Source organism: Cavia porcellus, unplaced genomic scaffold (genome assembly GCF_034190915.1).
Source record: "Cavia porcellus strain 051 isolate PalLab524CR breed Dunkin Hartley unplaced genomic scaffold, mCavPor4.1 scaffold_18, whole genome shotgun sequence".
NCBI classification, from domain to species: domain Eukaryota; kingdom Metazoa; phylum Chordata; class Mammalia; order Rodentia; family Caviidae; genus Cavia; species Cavia porcellus.
The window spans coordinates 10,377,722-10,390,879 of NW_026947501.1; the positions used below are offsets into that span (position 1 = coordinate 10,377,722).

General features: G+C 42.8%; 1 protein-coding gene across 15 annotated transcripts in view; it reads left to right on the plus strand.

The window, feature by feature from the left end:
* Positions 1–13,158, plus strand: part of Eml6 (EMAP like 6) — a 316,759-nt gene that overhangs the window by 210,916 nt on the left and 92,685 nt on the right. The window lies entirely within an intron of this gene.

Sequence of the window (13,158 nt, forward strand, 5' to 3'; positions counted from 1 at the left end):
GCAAGGAGAAATAAGAAGGGTGGGTCCACACAAACATAATTATGAAGGGGGGTAGTGCTATTGCTTTCACTATTGCTCGTGGATGTACTATGGAGTGTTCCATTAAGGGTGAGAAATGGCCTCAGGTCGAGACAAGCCTTTAACGGGTTGCATATCTGATGTCCTGTAAATACCTGTGGCCCTTGAAATGCTCTATATCACAATGTCCAGTATAATTCATGAAGGAATTATGTTGTAGCTGTGGGCAAGCAATGGCGCCAGAAAAGATTTTGCATAGTATCACCTCTCAATAAGGCAGGATGATGAGAGGGAACACAAGGGTCCATCCATGGATGTTCCAACGGATGAGGGGACCGATTGCAATCTTTAAGATCTATAGAGGGCCATCTTACCTCCATCTTGAGGCAGCGTGCTACATTACCTTGCTGGCTTACAGAATCAAGACATTCTCTGCGTGTCCAATTGAGGAAGTTAATGAATGGGCGAGAATCATTATATAATGCATAGGACTCATTGCAGGTGAAGTTAGCATAGGAGAAAACAATGGTATCTTCTTTCAGCGGAAAGGAAGCATTAAAGGGGAAAAGGCTTGGGGAAGTTCGCTTATAGGGGAGCGATATAGAAGAGTCATTAGGCACAAATACCGTGGGAGCACTAGGAGACAGCGCAGAAAAAGGGGCTAGAGTAGGGGGATGCCTCCAGAGTCCCCACAGATATGTGGTCGGCTCTGGGTGTGCCACGGCAGAATGGAGCACATACAACAGACAGAGGACAAGATTACTTATCCGGATCCCTGGGTGTTTGTCCTCCCAGCGATGCTTTTCCTCCATCTTTTGATGAGTCATCTTGGATTTCCCGGTATGCTGGCTGAGGGTTCACCGTTCGTACCAACCGCTCGGGGATCCACAGGGGTTCGCGGCCTGGTTCCTGTGGGAAGACACATACCGCACCTCGGGTCCAGCTGACTACTGGATCCGGGCCCATCCATTGTCCTGTGAGGACATCCTTCCATCTCACTAGGCCTTTATCAGAAGGAGATGGATTGCAATGCTCCATGGCAGGAGAATGATTATCATTATTGAGGTTCAAAAAATTTATGGTAAATAGTGCAAGGGATAACCTCCCTCTGGGTGGTAGGCCATGGCCTATTCCCTCCTTTTGTTTTTGTAGAACGTCTTTGAGTGTTCTATGAGATCTCTCGATTATACCTTGTCCCTGAGGATTATAAGGTATGCCATGTTTAAGAAGGTGTGAGAAGGTGTGAGAAGGCTTTCAGTGGCCCCTAGGAAAAACCCAGGCCCTTTCTATCTTGTTTGGGAGCACCTCGAAGCGGTGTTGCTCTGCCTTGTAGATTGATGCCCAAGCCTTTTCCTGGGATGTAGCCTTGCTTCAATAGCATGGACTGGGCTTTTGGGGAATATAAAGTGGTTAATGTAATGCCCATGTCTGTCAAGACATCTCTTCCCCAGAGGGACACAGGCAATTGGAGTACAAAGGGTTGGAATTGGCCAGTATGACCTTCCTCATCTTGCCAATTCAATAGTGAGGCGCTGACTTTCGGGGCGTGAACAAACCCCAGCCCTTGCAGGCTTTGCTCCGCCACATTTGTGGGTCAGGAGCCAGGCCAATCCTTTTGAGAAATAATGGAGCAATCAGCTCCAGTATCTAATAGGCCCTTAATAGGTTTCTCGTTGACATTTAGAGTCAACATAGGCCGTTCCTGTAAGGTCATGTGTAGGCCTTCGAAGACATCGCCAGAGGAGCCGAAACCCCGATCTCCGCGAGTCTGTCTTTCCGCGGGGAAGTGCTTGTGAAGACTTGGCAAAATTAGCAACTGAGCTATCTTATCCCCTTTGTTGATCAGAATAGTGCCCTGCAGAGCTTGAACCATAATTTTTATTGTGCCCGTATAGTCCGAATCAATGACCCCTGGAATAACTGTGAGACCCCCAAGGGCAACTGAGGACCTTCCCAACAAGAGCCCAACTGTGTCTGGTGGAAGGGGGCCTGGGAAGGAAGTCTCAATCAACTGAACTCCCATCTCCGGGGTCAATAGGAGTTCGGAGGTGGCACTGAGGTCCAACCCTGCGGAGCCTGGAGTTGCCCGCCTGAAAGGGTTTGGGGGGGCCTGCTGTTGTTGTGGCTGAAACTGGAGAAAAGTTTGAGTTTGTGGGGACCCCGCCTGCCGGTGAGGTCCCCTCTGGCCGTTTTTTGACTGGCCTTCAGGATGTCCAGAGAGTCTCCTTCCATCTTTATCAAAAATCGAGCGACATTCTGCTGCGGAGTGATTGCCCTTGCGGCATCTTGGGCACAACCCTGAACTAAGGTTGTTATCCCCCCTCAACTGCTTATTAGGGCAGTTCCTCTTTATGTGTCCTGATTGGCCGCAATTGAAGCATGCGCCCTGATTTTTACCTTTATTCCCTTTTCCAAGTTGTTTACCCCCATAATTACCATTCTGGAGCGCGGCTATCATGGCGGTGGCAAGCCCGTGGTTAGTTACTGGTCCACCGAGCTCCCAACATAATCGTGTCCAATCCTCCAAGGTCTTGTTTTTATTGGATCTTAAAACATCACGGCACTCCTTGGTGCATTGTTCAAAAATTAACTGCTTTATAAGAGGGTGAGCAGCCTCCGTGTCTGGAAAAATCCTATTTGCTGCCTCAAGCATGCGAGCCACAAAGTCTGAAAATGGTTCTCCCTGACCTTGGACAATCTTAGTAAGGTGACCCGTGTGTTCACCCTTTCCCGCCAATCGTCTCCAGGCCTGAACACCACAACGGCTAATCTGTTCATATACAGGGCAAGGAAACTGTGTCTGATCTTCCTCAAAGGCTCGCCGTCCTAGTAACATATCTCTATTCCATTCCCTATGTCCATTATCCCTATTAGTTGCTGCCTGTTCTGTGCATAATTCCTCATTCCATGATTTCCAATCTAGGTACTGACCAGGGGAGAGACAAGCGCGTGCAAGTTGTGTCCAATCCCCGGGTGTCAGCAACAAGCCAGCCAGGGCTTCCAGGAGGGCCATGGTAAAGGGGGCATTAGGTCCATAAGCTGAGGTTGCATCCTTGATAGCCTTTAATTGCTTTATCTCTAAAGGTTCGTAATATCCCCCTCCTCCTCTGCCCCCTATTTGAACAGGGAAGGCATGAAGACCGGAACAGTCAAAGGGTAGGCGTGACCAGACTCTCTGATGAAAAGAGTGCCCCCCACCAGTCACAGGTGGGGGTGGCAGTCCGGGAAGTAACTCCTCCCCCTGCCACGGCGGTGCAGTGGGCCACGGTGCCCCCAAGGGGGCAATCGCAGGCTGTAAGGCCTCATAGGGCTGAAGGAATCTCAACTCCTGTTGTAAGTCAGTGTACCCGGGACAGGAAGGCATCGATTTTCTCGGCCCATGTTTAGTATCTTTAACAATGTCCTTAGTGTCAAGGGCCGCGACATCATCTGGGTCATCCGAATCTGACCCCGAGTCCTCAGAGCTATCAGAGAGCTCTGGGGCAGGTTTAAGCGGTGGATCTAGCTCCTCAGAACATTCGGAACGGGCCCTGGCAAAAGTCTGTCTGGCTGAGTGTAGCCCGGGGGCGTCCTCATCCGCCAAGCAGGTCCTAACTAGCTCCCATAGGGGCATGACCATTGGGTCCAAATTACCCCCTTCCTTTGCACGTAACAAATCCTTGCCCAATTTTTTCCAAGAAGAAAGAGTCAGGGAACCCGTAGGCAGAACCAAGGTGCCAAGTCATTGAGGTGATCCAGGAAGCGAGACACGGTATCCCAGCTAATCTGGATGCCTCGGGATTTTAACAGAATTCTCAATGAAGCAGCGAGGGGTTTACGGGCAGCGTTGCCCATGGCGTCGAAAGCGAAAGTAAGGAAGGCAAGCGAGCTAGAGAATATAACAGCGGCGTCTATGTGTGAGATGCCTCAGAGCTTATCGGGCGCGTCCACCCGACCCAGGTGACCCAGTACTCACCTGACCTAGGTATTTATCCGCTGTATCGTGCGTAGCTGACCAGGGTGTTGAGAAGAGGCGCTCCCGGTCCTCTGCTGTTATTAGACCAGATCTTCCGTTACTCGCAGATCGCAATGGAGGTCACGCCCGCCACGTCCCTTGGCCGGAGAGAGCGCAGCGGTCGAATAAATTAGTCCCCGTACGGGCCACCAGTTATACGGCACCGCGGGCAACGAAAGACATAACTGTGTTTGGATCAGCTCTCAATATTTATTGTGTACAGTGAAGCTAGATCTGACAAGATCCGCCACCCTCAAGTTTCTTCCTCTTCTGCCCGTTGGGGGCAGAAACACACACTTATATAGGATCTGAGTAACCAATCAATACAAAGCAGAAGTCGCATGCTGATAGGCCACAGTCACCGGTAGCTAGGTAGACACTCATTTTGGCAGGGTTGTTTGCGCGGCAACAGGGACCCGGAAGCAGGAAATGGGCGCCATCTTAGGGGAGTGGCTTGAGCAACCCCCAACAGTATAGAACTTCAAAAGCAGGCAGTTATCAAACCAGAATGTGTATCATAGAGTCTTGTCATCTTCAGTGTAGTTGCCTATACTCTGACTTGATACTATCAATCATATCTGTTTTGAATAAAATCTTCTCTGCCTCATTTCTGTTATGCTCTTGTTTGCCATCAGTTGTCTGCTTATCTTCTTTATTCTGTTTTCTGCTCCATTCATTGAGGCCTCTCTGCCAATGTTGCTGAAATCCTAGGACTTTTCTCTCTCTCTAGAATGCCCTACAGTATTCTCTGTAGAGTTGGATTGGTGCTTGCGAATTTCCCAAGTTCCTCTTTGTCTTGGAAGCATCTTGTTTCTCCATTAATTTCTAGAGACAGCTTAGCAGGGTATATCAATCTGGGCTGGAGGTTATTTTCTTTCCAGGCTTGGAATATTTTGCCCCAGGCTCTTCTTGACTTGATGGTTTGTGTTGAGAAATCTGCTGTTACTCTGATGTGCATTCCTCTATAGGTTATCTGTTTATTTTCTCTAACAGCTTTTAATATTTTGTTCTTATATTGAATGTATGGGATTTTGATTATTATATGCCTGGTTGTAACTCTGTTTTGGTTATAGTTGGCTGGAGTTCTGTATGCCTCATATATCAGAATATAATTTTCTTTTCCTATGTTTTAGGAAGTTTTCCTTAATTATTTCTGCGAATAACCTTTGTAGTTTTTTTGTTTGTACCCTAACTTCTTCATTCACATTCTGTGTTCTCGTTATAGATCCTCTTGTCGTCTTCTAGCCTTTGTATTGTTACTGCTTGTTTCCTTGTTATTTTTAAAAACTTTTCCCTTTCATACTTCCACACTGCAAAATTGTCCTCCAGTTTGCATAATCTATCCTTAGTTTCTGTCAAGCTGATTTGCCATCTTTCCATAGAGTTTAAATTTCTTGGTGATCTCTTTGAATCTGCTTCATGCATTCTATATTTTTTTATATTCTTCATCAAATGGTTCTCTCCTTTGTTTAAGTTCCTCCCTTCTTCCATCTGTGTCTGCTTGAGGGCTGCTTAGTATCTCTTTAATTAATTTTCTTATATCTTGCTTTATTTGGCTAAATATTTCACTTTTGAACTTATCTATGAGGTCCTGAATATATCTCTTTATGTCCACTAGCTCTGTGTCTGATATTGCATATTTGCTGTTCTCATTCTCCTTTGTATTTACCTGTCCTGGGTCAGTGTTCTCTGGGTTGGGACCTAGGGACTTTTTCTTGTTGCTTCTTCTTCCCATCTTTTTTGCTTCCTCCAGGAGGCCCCAGTTTCTTTCTTTGTTGGTTACAATTCTTCTGAAGTGCACTGGCTAGATGACCCTTCCCATTGCAGTGTGCTAGTGAGTTGCAGACAGGGACAGTGTATGTTGGCCTCTCCCCTCTGGATCAGTCAAGCACTGTGACCTGCACTGTATTCCTTTGTGTCACCTCCCCTCCGGTTGGCGGCGCCTGGAGCTTAGCAGCAGCAGGAGTGGTGGTGGACTTTTTGCCGCTTCCCCTCCTAAGTCGGCTGCTGTGGGATCAGGAGCAGGGGCAGCTAGTGGGCGCTCAGTCACTCCCGGGCCATGGCGACAGATCTCCTAGACTCCATATCTTTTATCATAGATTAAAGTAAAATCAGAATTGATCAAAGAACTGGAGATTTAGCTCAGCGTCTCAAGTGCTTGCCTGGTAACTGTGCAGTCATGAGTTTGATCCAGTATGCTGGGCTGAATTGTAGATGCCCTGTCACTCACTCCATCTTGGGATGGGAAGAAACAAGTGCACAGCTACCTTCTCCTTTAAAACAATTTCACCGGAGAAGCCATACATTGCATGATGTTATCTGTGGGTTTTTTTGTGGGGTGGAGGACAGGGTCTCACTGTGTAGCCCAGGCTAGCCTTGAATTAGAGGCAATCCTCCTGCCTCAGTCTCCCAAATGCTGGAATTATGGATTATCACACCTGAGAAAAATCACTGCAGCAGGCAGGAAAGCAGGCAGATCCTTTGTTGTCCAACCTAGTGTTGCTTGCCTTGCTGAGCTAAGGAATGGGGTCTGTGTCCCTGGTGGAGAGTTCCGTGGCGGCTAAGGAGGCAGTGCCGAGCTCAGGAAGAAGAGGCAGCGACGGTGGCAGCTGCAGCGGCAGCAGCACCAGCTATTGGTTTATTTTTGACATGTTGCCTTTCTACTGTTGATTCTTTACCTTTCCCCTCTGTTTGTTTGCCTTGCTTATTTATTTTTTTCCTTTGTCTATGGAGAATGTCTTTAAGTATTCTTTGCAGGGTTGCTTTGGTAGTCATGAAGTTCTTCAGCTGTTCTTTGTCATGGAAGTATCTTATTTCTCCATCAATTTTGAAGGACAGTTTTGCAAGGTACATCAATCTGCATTGCAAGTTGTCTTCCTTTAAGAGCTGAAATACTTCACTAAGGAATTCTTTTGGACTTCACTGTTTGTGTTGAGAAGTCTGCTGTGATTTGGATAGACTTTCCTTGTTAGGTGAGCTGTCTCTTTTCTCTAACAGTTTTTAATATTCTGTTCTTATGTTGAATTTTTGGAATGTTGATTATTATATGTCTGACTGTAGTTTTATCTTGGTTATGCATATTTGGAGTTCTATATACTTCACTTATCTGTATCTTAGTTTCCATTCTCTTGTTTGGGAAATTTTCAGCTATTACATCTGTAAATAGCCTCTTGATATCATTTGTATTGTTACCTTCTTTTTCACTTATACCTATCAGTCTTATGTTGGTTTTCTTTGCATCGTCTTACAGCTGTTGAATTGTTATTTTCTGATTCTTTGTTATTTTTGAAAGATCTTTCCTGTTCACTAGCTGCTATCTTGTTTTCGAGGTCTGAAAGTCTATCTTCACTTTCATTGAGGCAGTTTTGCCAACTTTCAATGAAATTTTTTATTTCCTGTGTATCTCTTTGAATCTGTTTCATGAATTTGGTTGTTTCTTATATTGTTCATTCAAGGTTTCCATCTTTTTGCATTTTTCCTCTAATTTTTTAACTTCTTTAGATGTGTGTAGCATTTCTTTCATTGCATTTATCATTTCTTCTTTTACCTGGGAGATTATTCCTGATCTGAGTTCATTTATAGTTTTCCAGGTTTGTTTCTTTACTTCAGTCACTATCATTTCAGGAATTTGAGGCTGGAATATGGCTGAATGAATGGCTTACATTTTGTTCTATGTCCGTGTCTCCTAGGCTTCCTTGGGATGGGAGATTTGAGATTGCATTTTGCTTTTGTTTTGTTATTTTCCTATATTCCCTCAGGGAAGTGAAGGCAAAGTGGTAGTTGTTTCTTGGGTTGAGAGTATCTTTTCCTACTGCAGGGAGTTTCCCTAGTTGAGTGGAGGTTGTCAGACCTTACCAGGTGGTTCCTAGCCACTTGGCTGTTTCTGGGCAGCGCCCATGCAGGCCTAGTGGGGCCTTCCCATGGGTCTTCCAGTGATGAGGGATCCTGGAAAGGACCCTACCAGGCTCTGAGCATTGGGCCAAGGCTTCCCTGTGGGAGGGAAATCATTGTGTGCACTTTTGGCTCATGAGGTGGAGTGCAGGCGGCCGTGGGCCACTCGAGGATTGCTGGCTGGGGCCCAAATAGCCCCAGAGAGACTTTCCAGTGGTACTCCAATGACAGGGAATTCTGTGCAGGGCCTACCAGTCTCCTAGAGACATGCCAAGGCTTCCCCATGGAATGGAAATTGCTGCACGCACTTTTGGCTTGCCAAGTGGAGCACAGGCAGCTCTAACCTGCATTTAAACCAGGCTCTTGTGTTACATTTGGTGACCTGTCTCTTGGCCTCTTTTATTTTATATCTGGTTTTCTCATGCTGTGGACATACTGAAGAACTGATCCGTTTGTCCTTCTGAATGTTTCATATTCTGCAGTCTATTGTTTCTTCAGGAAATCATTTCAGGCATTATACCCTCCTCTGCATTTCCCATAAGTGGTCATTAGCTCCATAGGTTTGATTGGATTCATATTCATTTTTTTATATTCAGTATTTTTTTAAAATTTTATCAATGAATAATTTGTTACTCTAAAAATTGTCCATTTAAAGCATAGTTTCATAGCTTTTAACTTATTTACAGAGTTATGTGATCACTACCATTGACTCCAGAACATTCTCATCACTCCAAACACAATCCTTGTACCTGTTATCTGGTGGTAACCTGTGTGCTGACTCTATGGATTTGCCTGTTCCACATATTTCACATAAACAGGATTACGCAGTGTGTGACGTTTTATGAGTAGGTTCTTTCACTCTGCATGATTTTTAAAGATTCAGTCATGTCATGGCAAGTATTGCTGAATAATTTTTTATTAATATATCACAATTTATTTATCCATTTGCCAGTTTATCCATTCACAATATTTGGGTTGTTTCTGCGTTTTGGTTACTATGAATAATGTTGCTTTGAATATTTGTGTACAAGGCTTCTCTAGAGTGTGTGTGTGGATTTTGTATAATCCATCTAGGAGTGGAATCACTGGGTCATATGTTACTTGTGTTTCACATTTTGAAGAACTGACGAAGTGTTTTCCAAGTGGCTGCACTGTTTTATATTCTTACTAGCAGTGTCTACTTGCTCCAGCTTGTCTGTATCCTTATCAGCACTTATTACCGTCTGTCATCTTCATTATTAACATCCAAATAGATACAATGTGGTATCTCATTATGGTTTCGATTTTCTTTTCCCTAATGGCTGACGATATTGAACGTCTTCCCATGTGCCTACTGACCACTTTGTATTTTCTTTGTAGAAATGGCTATTCAGAGTGCTTTGACTTCACAATTTTGAAGAGTCAGCATGTTAGTACTATAGCAGAAGAGGGTATATAGTTCAGTATGCTTTCATTCCTTAAAAAGATGTAATGTACATTTTTAATATATGTGAAATATTTTAATTCAACAGAAAAAAAGAAAAATAGTGTAACAAGTATGATACACCGAAATCCAATGCTATGGGGTGTTTGTGTCCTTCATAACTATTATATTGAAACTCATTCCCCAAATTGATAGTATGAAGGGATGAGGTCATTGGTAATGATCAGGTCAGAATGTATCACTCAAAAATGGGCTTAGTGCCCTTATCAAGGAGACCTCAGTGAGCTGTCTTCCCCTTTCTGCCTTGTGAGGATGCCATGAGAAGGAACCATTTATAAACCGGAAGGCAAACTCTAGACTCTGAATCTTGTTTCTGCTTGTTTCTGAACTTCCTGGCCTCTAGAACAGTGAGAAATAAATTCTTGTTGTGTATAAGCTAGAAAGATAAAAATGGCTACTCAGATATACTTCCCATTTTAATTGTCTTATTATGCATTGTAAGTTACTAATATTTTGGGTGGGATTCAGAAAATCCCCCAAAAGGCTCATTAGGTTCAAGGCTTGGTTGCTAGCTGGTGGGCTTTTTTGGAAAGTAATGGGATTGTGAGGTTCTAACTTCATTAGGAAGATGTTATGGTTGATACATTGTGTCAACTTGAGAAGTTTAACTAAGAGACTCAGCAGGGAGCTAGGAGCCTTACTTTGTAAATATCCTCATTCTGTGCAGAGGAGGGCACAAAGATTTTGTGAGTGCTACACCTTCCCCGGGGACAAGTGGTGGCCTGCCCACAATATAAGGGAGGAGAAGAGGCTTGTAGCCCTGCTTTTGTTCTGGCTGCTTTTGCTGGCTGCTGCTTTCAAGTGCTGTCCCAGTGCCATGCCACCCTGCCTTCTGGACTGAAATCACCCTGCCAGCTGATTATGGACTGAAACCTCCACACACTGTGAGCTAAATAAACCTTTCCTTCCTTCGTTTTGGGTGTCAGGTATTTTGTCCCAGCAAGGAGAGAAAAGTTAATTCATTTATAAATTTATTAGTCTAATGGGATTTTAGGAGGTGTGGCCTCGTTGGAAGAAGTAGATTACTAGAGTCTGCTTTTGAAGGGTACTTTTCTCTTCTTCCCCCCACTCTTTTTCTCTCCCTCTTTCTCCTTCTCCTCTCATCCTTCGTTCCTGTCTCCCTCTCACTCTCTCCCTCTCTCCGACTCTCTTTCCTTCCTGGCTACCATTAAGATGAGCAGCTTTCTCCACAACATCTTTCTACCACAATGTGTCTGCCTTGCCACTGGCTGAGAAGCAACAGAGCTAAGTAACCATGAGCTGAAACCATAAGCCAGAACAAAGCCTTCTTCCTTTAAGCTGTTATCAGGTATTTTGCACGCTAATGGAAAGCTAACACTCATTTGGACCACAAGCCCCTTCTCAGATATGTGATTTTCATACATTTTCCTTGTTTATTCAATCCTTTAGAAAAGAATACTTCATAGGTACTTTTCTTGGTTTGTTCTTTGTCTTTGACGATTATTATGGTGTTTTCGTTATGCAGGCAGGTTTTAATTCTTACATCGTCAAACTTATCAGTCTTATACTGCTTTGAGGTGTTAAGTCACAGTTATAAAAGTATTACTCATTCCCCAGATTAAAAAAATTACCCATAATTTCTTCTGATGTTTTATGACTTAATCTTTTTTTAAAGCATTTAGAATTTATCCTAGTATTTATTATGAGAAACAGATCCAACTGAATCATTTTTTCCATAAAGCTATCAAAATACTCCAATGCCGTTTATTTTCCTGTTTTACTAGACTTTTTTTTAATGTCTTTAAATTCACAGCAAAGTTAATAAGAAAATACAGAAAATTCCCATTATCCCATCTCTATGCATGTATCTACATTGACACATCCTTGTCATTCATAGTCCCTGGGTCAGCTGGGCATGGTGGATCACACCTATAATCCCAGCACTCAGGAGGCTGAGGCAGGAGGATCACCACAGGTTTGAGACCAACCTGCGCTACACAGTGAGTTAAAAGATAGCCTGAGTTACATAGTGAAACCCTGTGTCAAAAAATAAAAGCATAAAGCGAAGTCTATGGTTTACATTAGAATTCACTCTTGGTGCTGAACTGTGGGCTTGGACAAATGTATGTCACATCACCCTTCATGATAAAACATGACACAGAATAGTTTCACTGCCCTGAAAGTCCTTCGTGTCCTCCCACTCATTCCCTCTCCCTTTTTACCTTTGGCAACCACTAGTTTTTTTTACTGATTTCATAATCTTGCCTCTTCTGTAATGTCATATGGTTGGAATCATGACATCTCAGATTTCTATCACTTACTAACTCACATTTAAGTTTCCTTTATGACTATCAAAAATTTGATAATTTTTTAATGCTCACTAATGTTCCATTGTGTAGACATGCCATAGTTTACTTACCCTTTTGCCAATCGTGTTTCTTCCAAGTTTTGGCAATTATGAATTAAGCTCCTACAAACATCTATGTGCAGGTTGTGTGAGGATATAGGTTTTCAGTTCATTTAGAATTCTAAGGAACACAGTTGTTAGCTTGTGTGGCACGAATGGCAAGTGTTTAGTTTTGTAAGAAATTGCCAAACTCTTTCAAAGTAGCTGCACCATTTTACATTGGTGAGTTGATATCAAACACAATTTATTTAAAAGTACAGCTTCCCCCTGATTTAAGACCCTATATGTATTACACTGTATTTTAATATTTTGGGGGAGTAGTTCTATTTTGGGGTTACATACTTAAACTTCTGTTGTGCTATTGGCTTGTTAATTCAAATAGTGTTCAGATACTGTGCTGTTTTCGTTTTGGAAGCTTTATAAATTATTTTAACATCTAGGACAACTATATTTTCTACTTCATACTTCTTCAGTTTTTAGGCTATCATTGTGGTTTATTCTGCCATAAGAACTTTAAAAATGAAGTACTAATATCAGTTTATAATACAAATACCCAGTGGTCTTTGTGTTAGAATCAAGTTGAATTTATAAACTAAGAGAGTTGATGTCTTTACAGTTGAGTTTTGCTATACAAAACCAGAGGATTTTTCTAAAGTCTACTTTTCTATCTTATAGATGTGAGTTTTTGTTCATTTCCTCCTCAACGATCTATATTGCATAATTCTCACATTTATGCATTGATATTTTGTTACTGCTTAGTCCTCTCTTTCATTATGTTTTTGAACTGATTATTGTGTGTACAAAGATTCTTATTTCATATTTAATTTTCGGAAACTTAACCAAGTTACCTTGCTTGTAGCCATCTTTACATTATTTTTGCTTTAATTTTCAAGGTCCATAATCATATCATGTGCAGATGGAAGTAGTTTTACCTCTTCCATTTCAAACCTTCTGCTTTAACATTTAAAACTGTGGCTAACTGCATTGTTAATACCTCAGTGGGGTGTTACATCATAGTAGTGATAGTCTTGTTCCTGACTATTGGGAATGCCATTAAGTAAACAGCTGAGTTTTGAGTCTACTCTCTCTCTCTCTCTCTCTCTCCCTCTCTCTCTCTCTCTCTCACACACACACACACACACACACACACACACACACACTATGAGGGATCTAATGCCCTAGCTTGTTCTGTCTTTAAGGAAGGACAGTGGCATGCCAGGCATGGAGAATAGGCCTGTGTGTTGTTGTTTCAAGTAAGGCTGAATAGTTCAGTGACAAGGAGTGCAGGAAAGGCAGTGAAGTCTGAAGCATTCTTTACTTATTTTGAGTATTTTTTAAAATCATGAGTAAAAACTTTTTTTTCAAATATCTTTAGCAATTGTGACACTGTGAAAACATGATTTC